At 45.7% G+C, this 23954-nt stretch overlaps 1 protein-coding gene across 4 annotated transcripts in view; it reads left to right on the forward strand.

Annotated features, from left to right (window-relative positions):
• Window positions 1-1387: 1387 nt before the first annotated feature.
• NCOA7 (nuclear receptor coactivator 7) overlaps window positions 1388-23954 on the forward strand; it is a 167039-nt gene continuing 144472 nt past the window's right edge. For 2 of the 4 annotated variants that reach the window (XM_083176688.1, XM_083176687.1), the window contains exons 1-2: window positions 1388-1647; window positions 20204-20335. The gene's annotated coding sequence lies outside the window, so the exon portion shown is untranslated. The remainder of the gene's footprint in view (window positions 1648-20203; window positions 20336-23954) is intronic. The other 2 variants (XM_083176685.1, XM_083176686.1) reach the window with 1 other exon arrangement.

The raw sequence follows: 23954 nt of genomic DNA on the forward strand, positions 1-23954 counted from the left end.
GGACATTGCTGGCCGCAGGTGTAACGTGGGACAGTCACAAAAAAAGGGACTTTCCCATCAAACTAGGGACAGTTGGGAGGTATGCAATAGGTCAACACCAGATCACCGACAAGGTCAACATAATGCTCAGGACCATTGCCCAAAAAGGGGGCATGACATCAAGAAAGGAGGGCATGGCTTTGCCGGAATGTCTGCAATCTCGCGTTCCCGTTTTGCTGCAGCGGTGAGCATGGCCAGCAATCTGTGAGCAGCTGGGCATGCCCTCCTGCCCTCTGCCTCTGTGAATAGTCGCTATGCCCATGTGCATAGCATCTATTCCCCACCGCTCTACCGAGGAGAGCGACAGGCATGGAGAATCCCAACTGCCACTCCACCACGGGACACTGACATCTATGGGCGGGAATTGGGACATTCACAAAAAAGTGACTATCCCGCAAAATTCGGGACAGTTGGAAGATATGTTGTTAAAAGCAGTGATATTTTAATACAAAAAACATGACTTTGTCTCTTTGCAGCAAAGGTTGCTCCAGAAATCAAATTATATAAATACGATTACAAGTAAAAAGTGGCAATTTTTTGTGCTGCTTTTTGCATTGCTTTTAATCCTTAATCCCGATAATTAATAATGTATGGCCTTTAACTGAGGATCCCATACATATTAAACGAGGAGACGGAGACCCCCCGCACACCACAGTACAGGTATCGCAGGGGGGGTCTCCGTTACCGCACCCCGATGCCAGTCACATATGTTAGTACATATGCGCTAGCATTGCGGCGGGCAGCGAAGGGCGGCGATGTATATTAATACATCCCGCCCATAATGTGATTTGGGCGTAATATTACAGCCCAGGATCGCACTGTACTATACTATCTTACTGCAGGTTAGCGCTGCTCCGCCACCGATGGCAGTGCAGTCTGTAGCTCATTGGCTACAATGGGCAACCGCCATCTCAGAATGGCACTAGCCCAGGGACCTGTTGTGATGCTGTCAGATGTTGATATATCCGGCAGCATCACATCCTCCATAGTATGCATCTGGCGGTGGTACAGGAGAGATCGCAGCAGGAATCGGAGATTGCTGCAGTCCCTTCTGATACATTGAGATGATACTTAATTTAGCAGCAAATATTAAATGAAAAATGGCCCCCTCAAATGTTATGACGGCAGATAATGCTGATGTGAAGAGAATGGTGTGAGAAGAGGCGCTGTAGCTACTACTGCTCCGGCTCTTTCGGCGGATTCTCCCTGCACTGCTCCCTCGCTGCATGTAATTCTTGGCAGGAGCAGAGAGCTCTGAGAGCCGTGCCCGTAGGGTGTGAGCTGCAGACGGTCGTGCCTGCTGTGCACTGGGGAAGAGGAGGGGGAGGAGGAAAGGAGGAAGGAAGAGCAGTGGGGAGCGGGAGGTGGGATTTGTGCAGGCTGCCAGATGCTGTGCTGTATTGGTGATCTGCTGCTTGCTCGCTATTTCCATGTAAACTGGGGGACCCATTAGCATGCTGCATCCACACGATCAGCTCCAATCCTACTGCTGCTGCCACTGGCTAATGGGACATCACATACACAAAGACTGAGGCATCCTCTGACAACATCTGCAGTTGGCACACTCAGCCACCACAGCCTGGCACGCTGGGAGAAGGGAGGCTTCAGGTGGGTGCTTTGGAAATGTCATTTTCTTATTAGTCACTCATATGTTTATATATATATAGTCACATTTATGTCCGTGTGTTCTATTAGCAGACCTATATTGTCTCTTTGTCATATCTATATTCCCCTGGCTGTATAAGCTGCTGTAGTGTACATAGTATAGCCACGCCTTGCGTGCTCCTGGTGTGTCGCTGCCTCAGTGCTATCCCCAGCAGCAGAGGGGCGGGAGGAGGAGGAGAATGACAGGTGGGCGGGGCCCTGTGCGTACAGCGGAGAGAGCAGCTACTAGCAGCAGTCTGTGTGGGCTTCAGGACATGTATCACTGAGCTCCCATGCATTTGTCACCCAGCTAGTCACGTGCTGGCTGAGCACCACAGGAGTTATATAGTTAAACAATTGCTGTATAAAGACCACCGGAAAGCATGGGGCAGCTGAGCATATGCCACACTGTGAAAGATCACTTTCCCTTACCTCTTTTCAAACAGGAAGCCTGCCAACCATGTCCATCACCACAATAGGCAGCAGGATATAATAACAGTATTTAAACAATTGGTTGCTCCTTCTTTTGTTGACAGCAGATTGCCAGATGGTACCCACGTCGGGCTAACCACAGTAATGCATGTACTCACAATTCAAAGAACATATAATTATCTCAACAGTGATCTAATACTGTAAATAGTTTCAGTGCATCTCATTTCAGCCTAAAAAGCACTGGGTGAGAATACATCTGCCTCAGACTGATTAACCCCACGCATTGTGTTAAATGCCAGTGACACTGCCTGTCAAATTCAACTACCTTTCAAATACTGGGGTTGATTCAACTAGCTGCAAGAGTTCCCACCTTGTAGCTGTGCACATTTTACAATATTGTCCAGTGTATGGGGCTTTACACATCTAGTGTACACAATATAGAATAGCATGTCAGGAAATAAACAGGCATTTAAAAGGCAAACCATAAGGATTTTTAATGATACAAATGTTTATCTAATGATAAATCTGCACCAGTGTTGCAAAGGGCGGGATATACTATGTATCGTATCCATGATCCAATACATCCTGACATCACGTGTACTGATTCTTTTAGTTAGCTGTATCAGGGCCGTATTGAGGGCCTAATGGGCCTGGAGCTGGTAATGTTCAGGGGCATATTATAAGTGGAGGAGGGGATGCCAATGCCATGTAGCCATATAAAGCCCACACACTATAAGCCCCATTTTCTCTCTAAATATATAAAGTACAAAAAATGCATACATGTGTAAGGGATACGGTCACTAGGCCTACAAGCATTAGGTCAACACTATTAGGTCGACATGCATGAAGGTCGACATGACTTGAAGATCGGCATGGGTTAGGTCGACAGGGTCATTAGGTCAACACAAGCATTAGGTTGACAGTCAAAAGGTCGACATGGGGTTTTTTCACTATTTTTTGAGCCGACATGTGCCGACAGGCGGTATTTTATGCCCTACCATCCCCTAGGGTGTGGTGGGAGAATAAAATAGTGTGCCAAGCATAGCAAGGCACCGTGCCCGAAGCATGGCGAGAGCAGCAAGCCATGCTAGGGGACTTGGTGCTACATTTCAGTGTCCATGCTGACTGTGTTGACATTCCGTTAACAAAGGTGAAAACCCCCATTTCGACCTTTTGACTGTCAACCTTTCCCATGTCGACCTAATGCTTTTGTCGACCTAATAACCCAGTTGACCTAACCCATGTTGACCTCACGGCGACCTTCCTGCATGTCGACCTTCAGACATGTCGACCTTCATGCATGTCAACCTAGTGGTGTCGACCTAATGCTTGTCAACCTAGTTGGTGTCTATCCAATGATCCCTACTCATTTGTTGTTACAGCAATGCAATTGTAATACTTATACATTGTGGTAAGCTGTTGTCTGTCTGGCAGTCATAAGATGTTGGGCCTATACTTATGTGAAGGCCTGGAGCTTTAGCTCCATCTGCCCCTTTGCTAATCTGGTTGTGAGCTGTATGAGCTCTATTTAAAAAAGTAATAGTCCAAAAGCTACAATGCAACAGGAACAATGTTATAATAGATACAGTAAATGGCAGGGGACTATGCTTCACGCTGTAATTCTATAAAAGGTTCCTCACCTCTATGGGGGGAATTCAAGTGTTGTGTGTGCCGGTTGCCAATAGCTGGCACACAACGGAGCACTTGAAGTGCTGCTCTGTTCGGGCGCTGACAATACTGTTATGTGGTTCATTATGGCATAAACTACTGAAGGCATTAGGGGCATAAACTACTGAAGGCATGACAAAGTTTAAAATCTCCAGGTGCCGCTCACCCTCCACCTCTATATATACTATATGTGGAGGACAGCAGCGCACTAAACCCAGCACATTTTTCTTTCAACTTCTGAAAAAGCCTTATTCAGATTCCAGGGACCACTCATCTGAGTTTTAACCCCTAACAGCCCACCCTGCACTGGGATTATTCCAACCAGGGGGGCTATAGGATACACTCAGACAGCAGTACCCCCATCTGTCTTTTCCGCGAAGTGATTACAAGCCCGCTCACGCGCCATACCCCTAAGGCCCATCAGAGGGAACTTGATGGTAACCAGTTAGGGGCGTCGAAAGCACAACAGGAGAAGGGTGACCTCTCCTGTCTACATGCATCAATTCCGCCCCTAACCCAAGGTATATAAAGCAGGGCAGCAGACACTTGTCCCCTAGGGGACCACAGAGCTTTTTTCCTCTAGATTTCCCCCTGATCTCCATCAAAGGAGGGTGATCCCCCACAATACTCTTAAAGCCCATCACTTGCTGAGTGGCAGCTGACATTAGATTGGGGAATTTCTGTCAAACTAGGAGAAGAGACCTCCTTAGAATAACCAGCTTCCCCTCTAGTGTTGTGGGTATATAAAGTCGATTTGGGCTCACCCACCGTCCTTCACCTCTGGTAGAATCAGTCTTATAAAACTACCTCAGACTTTACGCATTATTAGGCTAACCCCGTCTTTTTCTACCCTGTCCCGCTCCCTCCCAAAACCTTACCCCCACACCACGTTCCTTCTCTCCACTGCGGGAGAGAGAGGCAGTAACACTGCCGTTACCTCACCCAACTGATTACTCCACAAATGCACTAAGCATACAGGTGTATGACAGTATTGAATGTTTATGCAAACTGTACACTTGACAAATTTTTAATGTGTATGCAAACTGTACACTTCAACACGGAATTGCATATTTTTAGGCGTATGATATAACGCCACACTGTGATACTCCAGTCAATACTAAAGGTGCGTACACACAGGGGCGATTTTGTGCAAAATCGCTGGAAATATGGTCGCTGAGCGACCATATTGCCCGCAATGGGAGTGTGCACAGGCGATATATCGCCAGGTGCGCGCTCCCGTTTTTGCCCCTGTAGTGATCGCTGGTCGCAGGAACATGCTCCTGCGACCAGCTGATTACCACTGCCGGGCTCCCCCCGGCAGTTTCTTTTTCATCAGCGACCATCTCTGGTCGCTGATGTAAAGTAGAAACTGAGCAATATATTGCTCAGCCATATATTGCTCAGCCATATATGGCTGAGCAATATATCTCCCCCGTGTGTACACAGCATTAATCTGTGATATCTCTGTAAATATTTTCACCTTTTTCTTTATGATCACCACCCAGAGTGGTAATACTAGAATGTGATACCTCTGTTGTGAAAATTATTGGCATATATTTTCAATGCAAATTCTTTATGCGACATTATCCTCTTTAAAACCCCATAGGAGTTGAATGAAATAGAATAGAAGAGGAAACAGCAACAAATGTGACACATTGTTTTACCTGACCAACAGCAGGCAACAAAATAACCTGTGCATTTGTAACAAATTATTTCCCTGACCGTTCTATCCCTCCTCTTTCTCCAGAGGTGTTAAATTATACCCCTTTCACATCGCACTTTTAAAACGGTAAATTGCCGTTTTTTTCCCTTTTTAAAACGTTTAAGCCTGCACTGTGAATGCACCACAGCCGATTTACCGTTTAAAGTTAACTGGCATTTCGAACCGTGTAAAAAGCAGAGTCCTACACGGTTCCTTGCCGTTTTTTGTGCAATGTGAATGTGTACAATGCTATGCATTCACAGTGCAGGCTTAAACGTTTTAAAAAGGGGGAAAAAAAACGGCAATTTACCGTTTTAAAAGTGCGATGTGAAAGGGGTATAAACCGGTATTTAAAACGGTAATCTGCGGCAATGTTAAGGCTCTGACCCGTTTTAATTACCGTTTTAAATACCGGTTTTTAAAACGTGTCGGCGATGTGAAAGTGGTATTAGGAGACTAAAAACCCTGACTTAGTGTCCATAACCCTAACAGGGCATAAGAGGTTAAAGAATACGTCCAAGCACTGATTTACAAGTGTGATTGCCATTTTTGTGTTATATGTGGTAATGTTTGTGTGTCATATTCTAAGTAAATGTTACGTCTAGTACTTTTTCTTAAAACAAAATATTAAAAGCTAAGTTTTAAATAAATTCACCAGCCACTGGGGGGACACCTACCCCCCTTACATTTGTGTTACTAGCCTTTTAAAAACAAACAGCTCATACCTGTCATCAGACAAGACATCATGACCCGCCATAATAGTAGGATTCAAGCCGAGTCCGTGTAAAGACACCCCACCCCAAACTGTAAACATTACTCTAACACTGTACGGATGATCCATTGATCATCCCAGGCTATTAATAATCAAGAGTGCCCCAACAAAAAGAGAGTCTTTTCTTCATCTGTGTTCATACTCCTAATTACTCTCTAGGGTGCACCCCCACTCCTCAAATTGTCTAGAGCAGTGGTCTCCAACCTTATTTGACCATGAGCTACTCGAGACAAAAAAAGACAAAAAAAACCTTTAGAGCTACTAAAATTTGTCCAATGACCCTGATACTATGCCGCACACCGTAATGCCCCTGCACAATATGCCGCACACCGTAATGCCCCTGCACAATATGCCGCACACCGTAATGCCCCTGCACAATATGCCGCACACCGTAATGCCCCTGCACAATATGCCGCACACCGTAATGCCCCTGCACAATATGCCGCACACCGTAATGCCCCTGCACAATATGCCGCACACCGTAATGCCCCTGCACAATATGCCGCACACCGTAATGCCCCTGCACAATATGTCGCACACTGTAATGCCCCTGCACAATACGCTGCACACTGTAATGCCCCTGCACAATACGCTGCACACTGTAATGCCCCTGCACAATACGCTGCACACTGTAATGCCCCTGCACAATACGCTGCACACTGTAATGCCCCTGCACAATACGCTGCACACTGTAATGCCCCTGCACAATACGCTGCACACTGTAATGCCCCTGCACAATATGCTGCACACTGTAATGCCCCTGCACAATACGCTGCACACTGTAATGCCCCTGCACAATATGCTGCACACTGTAATGCCCCTGAACAATATGCTGCACACTGTAATGCCCCTGCACAATATGCTGCACACTGTAATGCCCCATGCAGAATATGCTGCACACTGTAATGCCCAACACATTATGCCACATACCGCAATACCTCTGACACATGATGCCGCACACCACAATGCCTATTATACTATGCTGCACACTGTAATGCCCCTGACACATTATGCCACACATTGCAATGCCCCTCACATCTAATGCATACCTCCCAACTTTGCCAGCGGACAAAGAAATATATGCGCGTGCTGCATATATTTTGCGGGCACCGTTTTTGTCGCTGTGAGGGCATGGCCAGTGCTGTGTGAACTGCTGGCCATGCCCCCAGCCTCTCTGCATGCCTGTCAAAAAAAACAGGATGTCCCGCAAAAATAAATACGGTTGGGAGGAATGCATTATGCCACTCCGCAATGCCTGACACATTATGCTACACCGCAATGCCCACCACAGTAAGACTTCTAATTAATTGTAAATGACCTTCTTAGTGCCAGGGGTCAATACGCATTGCACAGGGGTTAATGTCCATTGCCAGGGGTTAATGTCCATTGCAAGGGGTTAATGCTCATTGCCAAGGGGTTAATGTTAGTTGCCAAGGGGTTAATGCTAGTTGCCAAGGGGTTAACGCTCATTGGCAAGGGGTTATGTCCATTGCCAGGGGTTAACGCTTGTTGCCAAGGGGTTAATGCTCATTGTCTCCTCCCTTCCCAGTCCTGACCCACAACTTCCAAAACAGTTGCATTTAACCAGAGCTACGCATATTCCCGGAGATCCCCCCCCCATACACTGAGCACAGCAGTCAGCTGCGTGGGGCTGCGTGGGGCTGGCCACTAGTACCTGTGGTGTGGCTGCCTGGCTGACACTCTGCGTGGGGCTGGGGCTGGCTGCTCTGTGCCCCCTTTGCCCCCCTCTGTATCTGCGCCTGAGGGAGCACAGTGCTGCAGCGCTGTGTTTCCTGTCAGACGCTAGAGGTCAAATATGATCTCCAGCGTCTGTCTCCTCCGAAGTGAGGAGTGTGTGCACTGTGCAGGGGAAGGCGGCAGGCAGCGGACACACGGGAGGGCGGGCGGATGGACACACGGGAGGGGGCAGGAGGGCACAGTGGTCGAGCCACCCGTTTCACTCAGGCGAGCTACCGGTAGCTCGCGAGCGACGGGTTGGCGACCACTGGTCTAGAGAGCATAGTTCTCTCCTTTGTATTTCATAGCTACTGTGGATCCAATAGACCATTGATTTTCAACCTTTTTACCTTGCGGCACACTAAATAAGATTTGAAAATTGCCAAGGCACACCATGAGATCCCCACAGGGCAAAACACATTGACCCCCACAGGAAAAAAACAAACCTATTGGCCTCCATATAAAAAACAATCACACTGGTCCCCACAGGTAACAAAAATAAAATAAATTGTCCCTTTACATGAAAATAAGATACCAGTAAATAACAGTTAAACTGGTGGTGGCTGTAAATTGGTTTGGGCATCTCTAGATCTGGGGGCACACTTGAGAACAACTCAAGGCACACTAGTGCGTCACGGCACAGTGGTTGAAAAACACTGCAATAGACTGTAGTAGAATTTCCCTCTACCATTTCTGCCTGTGCACTGGTCAATCTCCCCTGTTCCCTTTTTCCTTGACCTTAAAGTTTATTTAGTGTCTCGGACGCTGGAGGATTGTCCCTCCTAGCAGCAATGGTATATACAAACCTTAGAAAGAGATCCAAAAACAGTACTGCATTTTATTCAGGCAATTCCAGGGGTAATGGTATAGCGGATGAACGCTGTGTAGATCACCCATGTTATGGTTGAACCCATCTAGTTAGACACCTAAAGATAGTCAACAGCGTCTAGATTGATAGTAATGGAAAAGACGCTAGCACTAGATCGATGGTCACATGGTCAGCATTAGTTTTTCCCTTTGGACACTGTATATGTTCACCATGTCCCCTTGCATGGGTCACTGCACTCACCAAGCTTCTCTATGATCGGCACACTATTATATATCTACAGTATATATATCTCTATATATATATATATCACTCTATGTCCACTTGGATAGTAAAGTATGAACCAAGCCAACCTGTGTTACTCAGCACCAGAGAAACTTGATAGACTCATGCTGACCATGTGACCGCCGACCACGCTCCCATCGCTCTAACGCTAGCGTCTAACTTCCATTACTGTCAATCTAGACGCTGTCGACTATCTTTAGGTGTCTAACTAGACGGGTTCGACTAAGGGTGGATGACCATAACATGGTTGATGTAGACATAGTAGATCCGTCGACCAGATACCATTCGTGGCAGGTTGCAGAATGCATATGAATCTGAGGTCCGGTTTACATGTTTGCGGTGCTACTTAATACAGCAATACAAAGGGTGCCAATTATTAACAATACAATTTATAACTTCTTTAGCATTTGCTAAAGGGCTTAAATACTACATTGACTATTCAACAAACAGCAGTATACTAAGCTTACCTCTGTTTGCTCCTGTACTGCACTCGCTATAGATTGCAAAGCGGTATAGTACCCATTGCCAGCAATGGGGACCAGCGCTGTTTTTCCAGCTTCAGAAAAGTCTTCTGGGCATTGCTGTGTCTCTGCTGACTGAAAATGTTCTGCACATGCACAAACTGGACATTGCACATGACAAAGAAGCCTGTTGCCAGTAGCATTAGGCTGCCAGCAGCACAGCAGAGGATACCGCTGAGGAGGGAGACTTCGCTGGACCTCGCCAGAGGGGTGTGGTATGACAGTCCGACAATCGGAATACCGATGGTCAGTATCCCAACATCAAAATCCCGACTGCCGGTGCTCTGACAGAGGGGCGAGCGCAAAGAAGCCCCTTGCAGGCTCACTGCGCTCGCCATAGGTTCTAATCTCCCTCTATGGCGGTCGGAGTACTGAACGTCAAAATCCCAACTGTCGGGCAGTCATCCGGCACCCCACCAGAGAGGTAAGTAATGCTGCCTACTAACCGCATATTTGTCAGTACAGTAGTGATATTATATGAAGGGTGCCACTGGTATTACAATTTGTTTCTAAATGGTGCTCACAATGGGGGTTATTTTGGTTCACTCTTTCTGACCAATTCCTTCTTAGGTAGACAAAACCATGTGCACTGCAGGGGGGGCAGATGTTACTTGTGCAGAGAGAATTAGATTTGGGTGAGTTATTGTTTCTGTGCAGGGAAAATACTGACTGCTTTATTTTTACACTGCAATATAGATCTAACTTTGAAGTAAAACCCCACCCAAATCTTACTCTCTCTGCACAAGTTACATCTGCCCCACCTGCAGTGCACATGGTTTTGTCCATCTAAGAAGGAATTGGTCAGAAAGAGTGAACCAAAATAACCCCCAATGTGTTAACGCTATAATGTAATAAAGCTAACCCCTTACACATTGAATTTCAAACATGGTTCTATCAATATAAAATAAATCTAGATTAATTTTCTAGTTCCAGAATGAAGGCAGTGAATAACAGAATTGTGTTCTGGAACATCCTGATCAGCCACTGTTACTCTGCCTTGATAAAAACATTTGTGTGTTAAAATGCATCTGCAACCTTGGGGAATTACCTTCTGTTAACTGGACTGTAAAGCAGCATTTTCTGCAGAGGGGCTTGTGAGGACATTATGGGACCGCAGCCTGTTACACACTGCCTCCACTCTGCAGTATGTAGGAAATATATTGGAACTAAAGCCCCGTACACATGGGGCGAACCGGCTTTTTGGTTAAGCGACATGCTTCAACGACGTGCACAGCGAAAAGGGAAGTGGCTTCACCGTGCATTTTAGTCAGTCTGGAAATCTATGAAATGCTTGCTGTCCCTGGTGTGTTCTCTTCAGTGGCGGTTCCTACACTGTGACAAGAGCAGGTAAAGAACAGAGGGTCAGATGTATAAAGCAGTGAGGAGAAGTACGCAAGTGGAGAAGTTGCCTGTTGCCCATTGCAACCAATTAGCACTAAGGTAACATCTATAATTTGCATAATATAAAATTATACAGAGCAGCTGATTGGTTGCCATGGACAACTTCCCCATTGGCTCACTTCTCCTCCCTTATCTCTGCTTCATATATTTTTCCCTATATGTGCAGCACCCAGCTGTTACTGAGCAGGAGCCAGCATTTTGGTGTCACCCCTCGCTGGTTGATGCCCAGTAGTGTCCCACACCCCCGTAGTGACACCACTGGTGTAAATATATGATTTGTTTTTAATGGGGGAAGAAGTACGTATATAATTTTTCAGCCCCATTTACTAGGCTGATGCGCTATGGGCTCTGACAGGGATCGTCCTAGGGGAAAGTTTTCACTCCATTGCAGTCCATTTCATTCCATTGCAGTTTTCAGATCTCATTGCACTGCTTCCTGCTTCCTCTCAGTAAAGAGGTGAAGTAGGAAGAGCTACAGAGGCAGGATATGTGCCACCTTGTATACCAGAAGTTTGGATTTCCATGTTTTAATAGTAAATCTCATTTATTAGATTTCATCCTAAGATTCACCAAAAACTATTTGGGTAGATGGTCAACTGCATACGGGTGTGGGTTGTTAGGTCTACAACAACTAGGTCGACAAGCATTGGGTTGACACCACTAGGTCAACATGGGTCAAGGTCGACATGGGTCTAGGTCTACAGGACATTAGATCGACATGGGCAAGGTCGACAGTCAAAATGTCGACATAGGGTTTTTCACAGTTTTTTTTACCCGAATGTCAACACAGTCGATATGGACACAGTTTGAAGTGCACCGCATCCCTTCGCATTGCTCGCCATGCTTTGGACACGGTGCCCCGCTGCGCTTGGCACACTGTTTTATTCTCCCACCACGCCCTAGTGGATGATAGGGCATGAAATACCGCATGTCGGCTCAAAAAACAGTGAAAAACCCCATGTTGGCCTTTTGACTGTCTACCTTGCCCATGTCGACCTAATGTTTGTGTCGACCTAATGACCTGTCGACCTCGACCTAAACCCATGTCGACCTTGTTGCCTGTCGACCTAGTGGTGTCGACCCAATGCTTGTTGACCTAGTTGCTGTAGACCTAATGACCGTATCCCCTGCATACACCAAGCAATAAATGCAGTAGTGAAAGGAGTATGAAGTGGACACATATAGTTTAGACTTAACTGTCCCTATCACCCATTGTAAAAATCCTCATTACCTCAATAGTCTGTCCGGTTCTCATTCTGCATGACCAGCTGTTTGGGCTGGACATACATTTTAATCCTCTTTAAACTCTTTGTAAATATTAGCTATGGTAAGTTCCTGACTGGTGTTGACCTAGTGGAATTTATTCCTCGTTCGATCCAGTATGAGATATTGAAACTTCCTTCTAGTCTTCTTTCTATATCGTTGACTTATTTTGTTAATAAGTTTTTTTTGTTATTAAAACATGTATTTTTGTTCTGTAAATAAGTTCTTATTTTAAACTAGAGTATATTGTGTATCTATGGTATTTATTTTATTCTGCAATAGCTAATATTTGTATGCTGCTTCCAGATTTCATTTCTTGGCACCAATGCTTGCTCTTGTACAGTTCCATGGACTTGGACACGACAATGACAAGTCCTGGAAAGCTTCACCCAAAAACAAAAGATAAACTCCTTGTCCTAATAGTGGTTTGGATGCCAAATGTAGTTCTCAGGTTTTAAGCTGTGTACACACGGGGGCGATAGGGGATATAATCGCTGGGAATATGGTCGCAGGCGACAATATTGCCAGTGATGGAAGTGTGCCCCGGCGATAAATCGCCGGGTGCGAGCTCCCGTTTTCTGCCCCATTGTAATTGCTCTTGCGACCAGCTAATTACCTCTGCGGCTCCCCCAGCAGAGGTTCCTTTTCATCAGCGACCATCTCTGGTCGCTGATGAAAAGGAGACACTGAGCAATATATTGCTCAGCAATATATTGCAAGCAATATATCTCCCCCCATGTGTACGCACCTTTAGTAATATCCAGGCTTCAGCACAGATGGTTTAATCAGAATCACTCAGGTACTGATTAAGTCACCTGTGCTGAAGCCTGGATATCACTAAAACCTGCACTGTTGGTGTGCCTTGAGGACCATGGTTGGGAAAGCCTGCTCTAGAAGATAGTAGACAGGATCTGATTGATTGCCCATAGCAACATCACATGTGAAGTAGAATACACATCTAAAGGTGCCCATAGACGGTCCGTTCCCGGACCGTCCGTTCTGTACTATGAGATGCGCGCTCCCACGCATCTCATTGTACGGTACAAAAAGTATGTGCTGCACATACTTTTTGTACTAGGTACACATCGGATCGGATCACAGTGCATGCACTAGGGATCCGATCCGATCCGATGTGTTCTAATTAAGTCCCAAACGGATCCGTTTAACGGACCGTGTATGGGCACCTTTAGTAAATTTCCCATATAGGGCAGTATTCAATGTGAATACTGGCGACATGCAGCGAATCCTGTGAAGGATTCGCTGCACATTCGCCATTGCTCGCTGCGTTTCGGAGCCTCGCCGGCTCCGGTATTCAACGAGTCAGGGGCTCGCTGCCCCTGACCGGCGAATTTGAGCTCCTGCGGCGGACGCCGCAGGGAGCCTGAGGACGGTGGCAGGCAGGGAGATGGAAGTCTCCCTGCCTGCCCCAGAACGTTTGTGGGGGGGAGGTGGGCTCCCCGGGTGCCAGGCAGCACAGGCTGCAGCAGGGGACCGGGTATATTCACTACACCCGATCATGCATATGTAATGATCGGGTGAAGTGAATATATGAATATCTAATGAGCGGCTCGGCTCCGGCCCCCTGCTGGCTGGTCTGTGTAAAAAAAAAAATGAAATATATATTCATGTGCTTACAGCACATGAAGAAAAATAGCATGCCCCTCCTCAGAATAAAATTCCTGATTTTTTTACACCAATTGTAAAAAACAAAAACACTTTATTTTAAAAGTTCACATTCCACTTCACCATAAAAAGATAGCGATTGCTACTCGGTGAATCATGGCGAAAAAAACCTTGAAATGTGTTCGCCATCCGGTCATTGAATGGGTGTGGTATGGGACTCCGACAGTCGGGATCCCGACAGTCATTATCCTGATGTTGGGATCCCGACTGCCCGGAGTCAGACAGCATGGCGAGCGCAAAAAAGCCCCTTGCGGGCTCGCTGCGCTCGCCACGCTGCGGGCACGGTGTCTCGCTATGCGAGCCACCTATTCTATTCTCCCTCTATGGGGGTCGTGGACCCCCACGAGGGAAAATAGCGGGTGGCCGTCGGTCACCCGGCTGCCGGCGTTTTGACAGTCGGGATGCCGACGTCGGGTAAATGACTGTCGGGATCCCGACTGTCGGGAACCCATCCGGCACCCCATTGAATAGGGTGATTCACCGTTTTAGTCAGAAATTCGCCGTACAGCACAAAATCGCCATAAAAACCTGGCGAATCAGCCTCATTGAATACCGCCCATAGTATCATCTATATACAGTATATGTCTAGTGTCCATGAGTCTCTGAAACACTGCCATCTGCTGGCAGAGAGTGAAACTACATCTCTTTCTCACACATACAAATACAGAAGGTAGCAGACTAGCTTTCAAAGCTTTTGCTTGGAGCTGGCTTACTAGTACAATATACCTTGGAAAGGTGTACGGTAGGGTGACCAACTCATCCCTTTAATCCGGGACACATATTAATTACACAGGTTCTGTGACTGGCTTTCACCTGGTTTTAAACTGCCACACCTCAAGACTCCATTTCACCTGGTTTTAAACTGCCACAGAACCTGTGTAATTATTATGTGTCCCGGATTAAAGGGATGAGTTGGTCACCCTAGTGTAAGGACACTGATGCAAAATTCAGGTAAGTACTGTAAGAATAATTATTTTACCACCCTAACCTCTAGGAGGTATATATCTATCAAATAAGTCCTGAAACCAAATTTGGCCTTGGTGAAAATATGGTTATCAAAATACCAATTTATCTCAGGTGAAATTACTATTTGCGGTACCTTTAATCACGGGAAAGTTAAAGTGTGTCAATGAATAATAAATGAACCTGTGACCTGTGGTCACCTGCCGGGTGACCTGGAAAACGTGAACTGTGTGGACCGAGTTTGAGAACCCCTGCTCTGTATTTCTTATATAATTAATTTATTATTATCATGGAGAAAATGTTTTTAGATTAGTATACAGTGTCTTAGTGTATTCAAAGACACAATAACCCATGTTAAAGCATTTTATTTGATTTACAGATGGAGCAGCTGTCATTAGAGCTGCTCCTGATGATAGAATCGCCATTCGCTGCTGTGCGCCATCCGACAGGAGGAGGCGCGCACACACAAGATGCTCGCATGCCCCATTCTGTGAGAGCCCGCTGCCGCCCTCCGCCGGTTCCCTGCTGCTCCCCTGTCGCCAACCGCAGCCCCCACTAACCCTGCCCATCTCTCTGGAGCAGAGAGTAAATAAATACAGTAAATTCCTTTAAATGTGTGCAGTAAACATAAATAATTATACACAATATTATATTTAACATTTCCACCACACCTTCATTTTCAATACTCCCTAAAAGTATTTCCTATAAGCATTATGTACTGTATATCTTGCAGAGCGCTGTTACTCACTTATACCCCTTTCACACCAGCCAAAATTCCCGGATTGGGATCTTTGCAGCTTACCGGGTCAACCAGAATCGGACCCAGTACCCCATAATGACAACATGAAAAAAGTTTTTGGGGAGATTCTGCTTATTTATTAACTAAGAAATTACATGTACATAAGTATTCACAGCCTTGGCGCAATACTTTGTTGATGCATCAATGGCAGCAATTATATCCTAAAGTCTTTTAGAATATGAAGCCACAAGCTTCACACACCTATCTTTGGGCAGTTTCGCCCATTCCTCTTTGCAGCACCTCTCAAGCTCCATCAGGTTGGATGGGAAGCGTCGGTGCACAGCCATTTTCAGATCTTTCAGGAGATGTTCAATCGGATTCAAGTCTGGGATCTGGCCGGGCCACTCAAGGACATTCACAGAGTTATCTGGAAGCCACTCCTTTGATATCTTGGCTGTGTGCTTAGGGTCCTTTTCCTGTTGAAAGATGAACCATCGCCCCAGTCTGAGGTCAAGAGCATTCTGGGGCTAGTTTTCATCCAGGATGTCTCTGTACATTGCTGCATTCATCTCTCCCTCTATCCTGATTAGTCTCACAGTTCCTGCTGCTGAAAAACATCCCCACAGCATGATGCTACCACCATCATGCTTCACTGTATGGGATGATATTGGCCTGGTGATGAGCGGTGCCTGGTTTCCTTCAAACCTGACGCCTGGTATACACACCAAAGAGTTCAATCTTTGTCTCATCAGACCACAGAATTTTGTTTCTCATGGTCTGAGTCTTTCAGATGCATTTTGGCAAACTCCAGTTGGGCTGCCATGTGCTTTTTACTGAGGAGTCGCTTCCGTCTGGCCTCTCACTCTACCATAAAGGCCTGATTGGTGTATTGCTGCAGAGATGGTTGTCCTTCTGGAAGGTTCTCCTCTCTCCATGTTGTAGCTCTGACAGTGTGACCATCAGGTTCTTGGTCACCTCCCTGACTAGAGCCCTTCTCCCCCGATAGCTCAGTTTAGAAGGCTGGCCAGCTGTAGGAAGAGTCCTGGTGGTTCCGAACGTCTTCCATTTATGGACGATGGAAGCCACTGTGCTCATTGGCACCTTCAAAGCAGAAGATATTTTTCTGTACTCATCCCAAGAATTGTGCCTTGAGGCAATCCTGTCTCAGAGGTCTACAGACAATTCCTTTAACTTCATGCTTGGTTTGTGCTCTGGCATGCACTGTCGTGTGGGACCTTTTATAGACAGGTGTGTGCCTTTCCAAATCATGTCCAATCAACTGAATTTACCAGAGGTGGACTCCAATTAAGCTGTAGGAACATCTCAAGGAAAATCAGTGGAAACAGCTGAGCTCAATTTTGAGCTTAATGGCAAAAGTATGTGAATACTTATATACATGTGATTGCTTAGTTTTTGTTTTGTTTTTAAATAAATTTGCAAAAATCTCTCAAAAACTTTTTTCACATTAACATTATGGGGTATTGTGTAGAATTTTGAGGGGAAAAAATTAATGTATTCAATTCTGTAATAAGGCTGTTACAATAAAAATGTAAAATAGAGAAGCGCTGTGAATACTTTACTGATGTACTGTATAAGTCAGGCATGTCCAAAGTCTGGCCCGGGGGCCAATTGCGGCCTGTGATGTCGCTTCAAGCGGCCCGCAGCCTCCAGCCAGGACCTTGCTGGCTTGCTGTCTGTTTGGTGAGGGGGTGCAGACTGCCACTGTGAGACATGTTTGCCGTCTTTCAGATGAGTATGTGTCCAACTCCTGCTGCTGCAATTATATTTCACCCTCCACCGTGATCACAGTGATAGCAGTATGGCGGAGGGGGAGCAGCAAAGGGGAAGCTTGCTCCCATAATATGGGGGAGTGCTGGGCGGGGTCCTGACAGTTGGGATCCCGACAGTCAAAACCCCGACACACGGGGGCCCGACGGCCACCGGCTATTCTCCCTCGTGGGGGTCCACGACCCCCATAGAGGGATAACAGAATAGGTGGCGAGCATGCGAGGTGGTTACCGTCCCCGCAGCATGGCAAGTGCAGCGAGCTCGCAAGGGGCTTTGTTGCGCTCACCATGCTGTCTGGGTCCTGACGTCGGGATAATGACTGTCATTATCCCGACTGTCGGAACCCTATACTGCACCCAATATGCGGAGCGGAGAAGGGCGGCAGTGGGAGCCAAAGCATCTGTCTCCTGCAGTGGATTATACAGTGAAGGGAGGCAGTATGTGGTACATTCAGAGAAGGGTGGGCAGGCTGGGAGACATAGTGAATGAGGGCAGAGTGGGGGGCATACAGTGAATGGGGTACATACAGCGAAGGAGGGGCAGTTTATGGGAATATTCAGTGAAAGGGGCAGAGTGGGGGCATACAGTGAATGGAGGCAGGCTGGGGGACATACAGTGAATGGGGGCATGCTGGGGGACATACAGTGAATGGGGGCAGGCTGGGGGAAATACAGACAAAGGGGGTCAGGCAAGGGGATACACAGTGAAGGACCCACCGGGTCACCCAAAGTCGGGATCCCGACAGTGAATGGGGGGCAGAGTGGGGGGCATTCAGTGAATGGGGGCAGAGTGGGGGGGCTTACAGTGAATGGTGCAGAGTGGGGGACATACAGTGAATGGGGCAGAGTGAGGGGCATACAGTGAATGGGGCAGAGTGGGGGACATACAGTGAATGGGGCAGAGTGGAGAAGGGGGGTCAGGCGGGGATTATACAGTGAAGGGGCATGCTGGGAGACATACAGTGAGTGGGGGCACGCTGGGGGACATACAGTGAATGGGGCACGCTGGGGGACATACAGTGAATGGGGGCAGAGTGGGGGACCATTCTGATGTGATTAATGGTTCAAAGAATGTCAGGCTGAATGGTCGGCCCCCACACATTTTCACGTCTGCGAAAATTTTGGACACCCCTGGTATAGGGCATCTAAACTGCATAAGAAAATCAAAACAGGACATGAGACAATCCAGTGCTCAGTATTTTACTTTGCATTTGTCACACTGTGATGCTCTTAGGCTCTTAGTGGAAGCTGGCATAACTTTTATGAGATAAACTAAGGGACCTTAACTGTGTGAATCCCTTGGTTCTAAGCAGACATGCTGGAATGCAATTTTGTCCAGTCACAACCAGGGCCGGTGCTAGGGTGTCCGGCGCTCTCCTGCAAACCATACATTTTGCGCCCTTTCACATTGCCATTGCAACTAGCTGCAGCCCGATTGTTGGAGCGTATGCAACAGGCGATCCTATGGAGGATCTCGGGTGCATGTACATGTATGCATACACCATCTCAGTGCTGTGTCCACAAAGTGTTGCAGGCACTAAAGGTGCCCATACACGCTGTGAGAATCGCATACATTATGGGCTAGATCGCATCGCAGGGCATGCATGCAATGTGTGTGCGATGCGATCCGAAAGCAGTACAAAAAGTATGTGCAGCACTCTTGACTGAGGGGGGAAAGGAGGGGAGAGAAGGAGGAGATGGTAGAAGAGGGGAGGAGATAGAGGGGGCGGAGTGTTGAGGACTGGCAATGGCACTGGCACAGCACACTGAGAAGAGAGAAGGAAGGGGAGGCGGTGCTGCTGCCTGTTGTTCGTCATTTGATTGACAGCTGACAGGCGCAGGGAGCAATGGGTAGGGGGGTGGATCCGGACATGACATATCATCAAGGCATTCACAGACAGTGCTACATGCCTCAGCGCAAGTGTCCGTGAGGAAGAGGGGGCAGGTCGCAGGAGGAGGACAGTGTGTGCGCGGTCAGACCGGCGCTGTGGGCGGCGTGCAGGAGGCAGTGAGGGCTGAGGCAGCTATAGCAGAGCAGGGAGGGAGACAGCGCCTTTTCAGCATGGTGCCTCCCTGCTTTGCAGGAGCTGCTGAGTGGGTAGCGCCGGCCCTGGTCACAACCCTTCCTCTCACTGCACCAGCTAGTTGTAGTTGTGGCATAAGTACCAGTGTACATGGAAATACATAACATGTGGTGTTATGGAGCAGGCTGGACTGTCAGGGCAGTGCATGAAAATAAAAGGGGCACCAGACCATCTCATGGCGAAAAAAAAGTAACTTACTAAATTTAAAGTTCTCTACTTCCTGCACAATAATCATGGTAGTTACATAAGGTCACTAGTAGGTAATGCCAACCTCCTCCAGTTCAGTGATTTATGCAGTGGGCCTACCATTGCAAAGACAGGCAGCACTAGACAGAATGATATTCCACAGCACCACAGGTTACAGTAAGTGACACACAAGGGCACACATTTGCAAGGTGGCCGATTATCGATATACTGCGTATGTGTATTGGCCGCAATGTGCCTCTTCAATGCTGTGGTCGGTTAACTGATTGTCGACCTACGGTAATTGTCCACACCCATGTAAATGGTGCATTGGCTAAAGGGCTGCAGTGTGGATTCTATTATAATAATATTCTAAAACTGATCATTTGATAATGGTATTGCATAATTCATATTGTTTCAATCTTTACAGAAGTTTCAATCACTTAGTTATATTTTTATTCTTTTGACTTACAGCCAGATCAAAAACAGGATGTTCTGCATATCAGTCCTGCAGTGAGACGCTGAGCAGAGGGACACTATATTTTGGCAGTGCATGAGTGATTTTCCTCCACACTCCATAATGACTGGAATGGCAGTGCTTCTGGGGTACAATTCCATAATGACAACAGTGACAGAGTTTTATATTCATTCCCGATTTAAAAACTCAAAATGAGCCTTCTATTTACATATACTTAGTCTTATCCAGTGCCGTGACAGGGTCCAAATGTCCATCTACATATAACACATTTGTTAAGAAAGCACATTTCTGTGCTTAATTTAGCAGAGATAAACTGTGTTACACAATTACTGAGACTGGCGCAGTGCTGGAATGTTACTGTATGGCTTTTCCACTTTGCTACATTTTATGGCTGGGAAAGTCAACCCTCCAAATGTAGAACAAAGACAAAAAAGAATAAACAAGGAAAGACAGTTGAATTTTAATTATCCCACAAACACAATTATAATATTTATTATTTATCTAAAGATATATGCCTCCAAGAACCTTAACATAGCATGTGCCGGTTTTGAATTGTAAATTAAATCAGGTGATTGCTCTTTGATCTTGGAGGCATAACATTTTAGATTCTAGTAATTATTTTAATGTGTAGAGTTTTATACTACGCTCGCCGTACTGTATGAGGCTTGAGACAGTTAGAACAATGAATTTCAGAAAAAGCGACCTATCAAATATGACAGTAGTGCAGGTGCAGGGCAGATAAGGCCACCTGTTATCTATCACTGTTGCTATGAGTTACTCCACCTCTTCTATACAGATAACTGTAGACGAGTTTTTAAGACATACCACCTTTACTTACAGGGATGCCATGTCTAAAAATATCTATAGCTTTAGTTTATAAATTAGAAATAGACATTAAGGGAGGAATTTAATTCTTTTGGACACCAGTATAATAAATGGGTGTCTGGTGGAGCAATTCAATTGCTCTGGGCACCCATACATTATCGTGCTTGTAGCACCCACATAGACAGTGCTTAGCGATGCATAGTGGCTATACACATCGATCATATCATATCCATGTGTATATTTTTATTTCATATTCTGTGTACAGCAGGGGTGCGGCCAAACCTATCCTCAAGATCTACCAACAGTTCATGTTTTCCAGGCAACCCACGGATCCACATAGTAGGAATGAATGCAGCATGTTCGAAAATGTGACAGTTAGTAATAACTACAGCTGTGCACCAGCTAGGGGATTTGGGAACATTGGTAGATCTCGAGGACTGGTTTGGCCACCCCTTGTATACATAGAGGCAAATTTTGGCCACCCCTTGTATACATAGAGGCAAATTTTGGGGCTCATGAAGTGACAAAAACACAGAAATGTTTTTCTGTACATATTATGGATTGTAACATAACTGAGTGATATCTCTAGCTGCCCTGGACTAACAGGATCTTCCCTGATTAGGGGAAACTCCAGCCTCTTCCTTTGGCACAGAATTGAGTGGAGGTGTCATTTTTTCATTTACATATAACACAGTATACCGTGTGTTTTTGTGAATCATCATGAGATGTTTGGGGTTTTGAAATGTATTAGGAAATACTGCGAATCAAACATACAATGTAACATTGTGACTTGTCCAGAGTGTTGCTTATAAAAACAGTGATCTTGTATTTACCTTATCATTAGGATTATTATGGTTTTCCTGTTGCTGCATGACCCCTACCAACTTTAGCTTGCGTCAGCAGTCTGTTAAAGGTTAGAACATGATATACAGTACTGTATGCGTGCCAAGTCAGAATGCAGTTAAGTTAATGGTCACTTTGGGCCTCAAGGTGCCCATACACGTTGCGATTATCGCATCCGTTTTGTACTTTTAAAGTACAATACGCATCTCATGTGCGATAATGCCTGCAGGGATGCGATGCGTGTCCCAGCAGGTACAATATTGTAAAGGACAAAAAGTATTTGCAGGCAGTACTTTTTGTGCTTCATTGCATCGCATCGCATCAGTACAGGAGTACATGCAATGCGATGTCCATTAGTAGCTATCAACTTAAAAAAAAAAAAAATCGCATTGCACCCGCACATGTAGGGGGATCGCATCCCCCTACAAGTGCCAGAATCGTACGGCGCATTTTAAAGCACAAAACGTACGTCCCCATATCTCAACGTGTATGGGCACCTTTAATCTAGTTCACTCTTTCTGACAAAATCCTTCTTAGATGGACAAAACCATGTGCACTGCAGGTGGGGCAGATGTAACATGTGCAGAGAGAATTAGATTTGGGTGGGGTTTTACTTCAAAGAGAGATCTATATTGCAGTGTAAAAATAAAGCAGTCAGTATTTACCCTGCACAGAAACAATATAACTCACCCAAATCGAATTCTCTCTGCACAAGTAACATCTGCCCCCCCTGCAGTGCACATGGTTTTGTCCATCTAAGAAGGATTTTGTCAGAAAGAGTGAACTAGAATAAGGCCCTTTGTCAGCAGAAACTACTAACTTTAAACATGCTGTTTTCAATGCATGGTTAAAGTTATTATGCTAGAACAGTCAAAATGTAGCATCTTAATTGGATCAGGATAGTGACAACAGCAAATGGCAGCCACAACACTGGCCCTGGAATCCCGACATCTCTGGAAATGGAAATGCTGACAGCAGGCATCCCGATCGTAAGCATTCTGACGTCTCTTAGCGTTAGGCTGCTGCCAGGTTAGGGTTGCAGGGAAGGATTAGGCATCAGGTACGGTGCATGCTGGGATGTGTAGTTTCAAAACATCTGGAGGGCCAACGTTGGACATGCCTGTTATATATAGTTATTTGTACTTAATGTAAAAATGACTTTAGAAGCTAGTATGGACCCTGCGTTAATCATCTATGATCTTTTGATCTACAGTATATCCGAGTGTCTTTTGGAGCATATATGAAATAGTCTAATAAAAGAATACTTTATTAAACTATTCCATATATGCTCCAGAAGACAGTGTTCTAGTTACATAGTTACATAGTAGCTTAGCCTGAAAAAAAAAAGCATCCGTCCATTGGTTTGAGGGTATTGTCTATTGCTTATTTCCCTATATATGAATTGCGTAATTATAATTATGATTATTGGTTGTACCCTTGGATGTTTTTAACCAATAAATGCTTGTCCAACCTTATTTATAAATGTTGTCACCCTTTTGGCGTCTTATTCTTTCTGTCTTTTACTACACAGGATAAGACGCCAAAAGGGTGACAAACTTTATTAAAAAGAATACATATAATTTTCAGTGCACTGCCTGCTCGACACCTTATTTTTAATTCACATTTTTTCCATTCTATCTTTGTATCACTTGTGTAGTTTTTAATTTTTCCACCATATTATATATATATATATATATATATATATATATATATATATATGTCTAAAATAGAAAAAAGAAGCGCTCCATAGTGCAGATTATCCTGATAAGAAGTTTTATTCTTTAAAAAAGTTCCCAAGGTTCAGACAACAAAGGTCACGTACCACAATAGGCGGTATCAGTACCGCACATTAAAAGCATAAATCACAGTGTCTCACTGTTAGTTGGAGCGGTTACACTCTCCTCTCCGTCTCCGTCTCACTCGTTTGAATGACGCCAGGCCACGCCCCTACGCGTTTCGTCACTTCGGACTTCGTCAGAGGGCTGGCCTAGCGTCAGTCAAGCACCTCCATATATCCTGATCTTAATTGGATGATCTCCAAATACTGTGTTCAATTACATTGATTTAAACAGTTGACAT

The sequence above is a fragment of the Crinia signifera genome, chromosome 3, assembly GCF_055691185.1.
Source record: "Crinia signifera chromosome 3, ASM5569118v1, whole genome shotgun sequence".
NCBI lineage: Eukaryota > Metazoa > Chordata > Amphibia > Anura > Myobatrachidae > Crinia > Crinia signifera.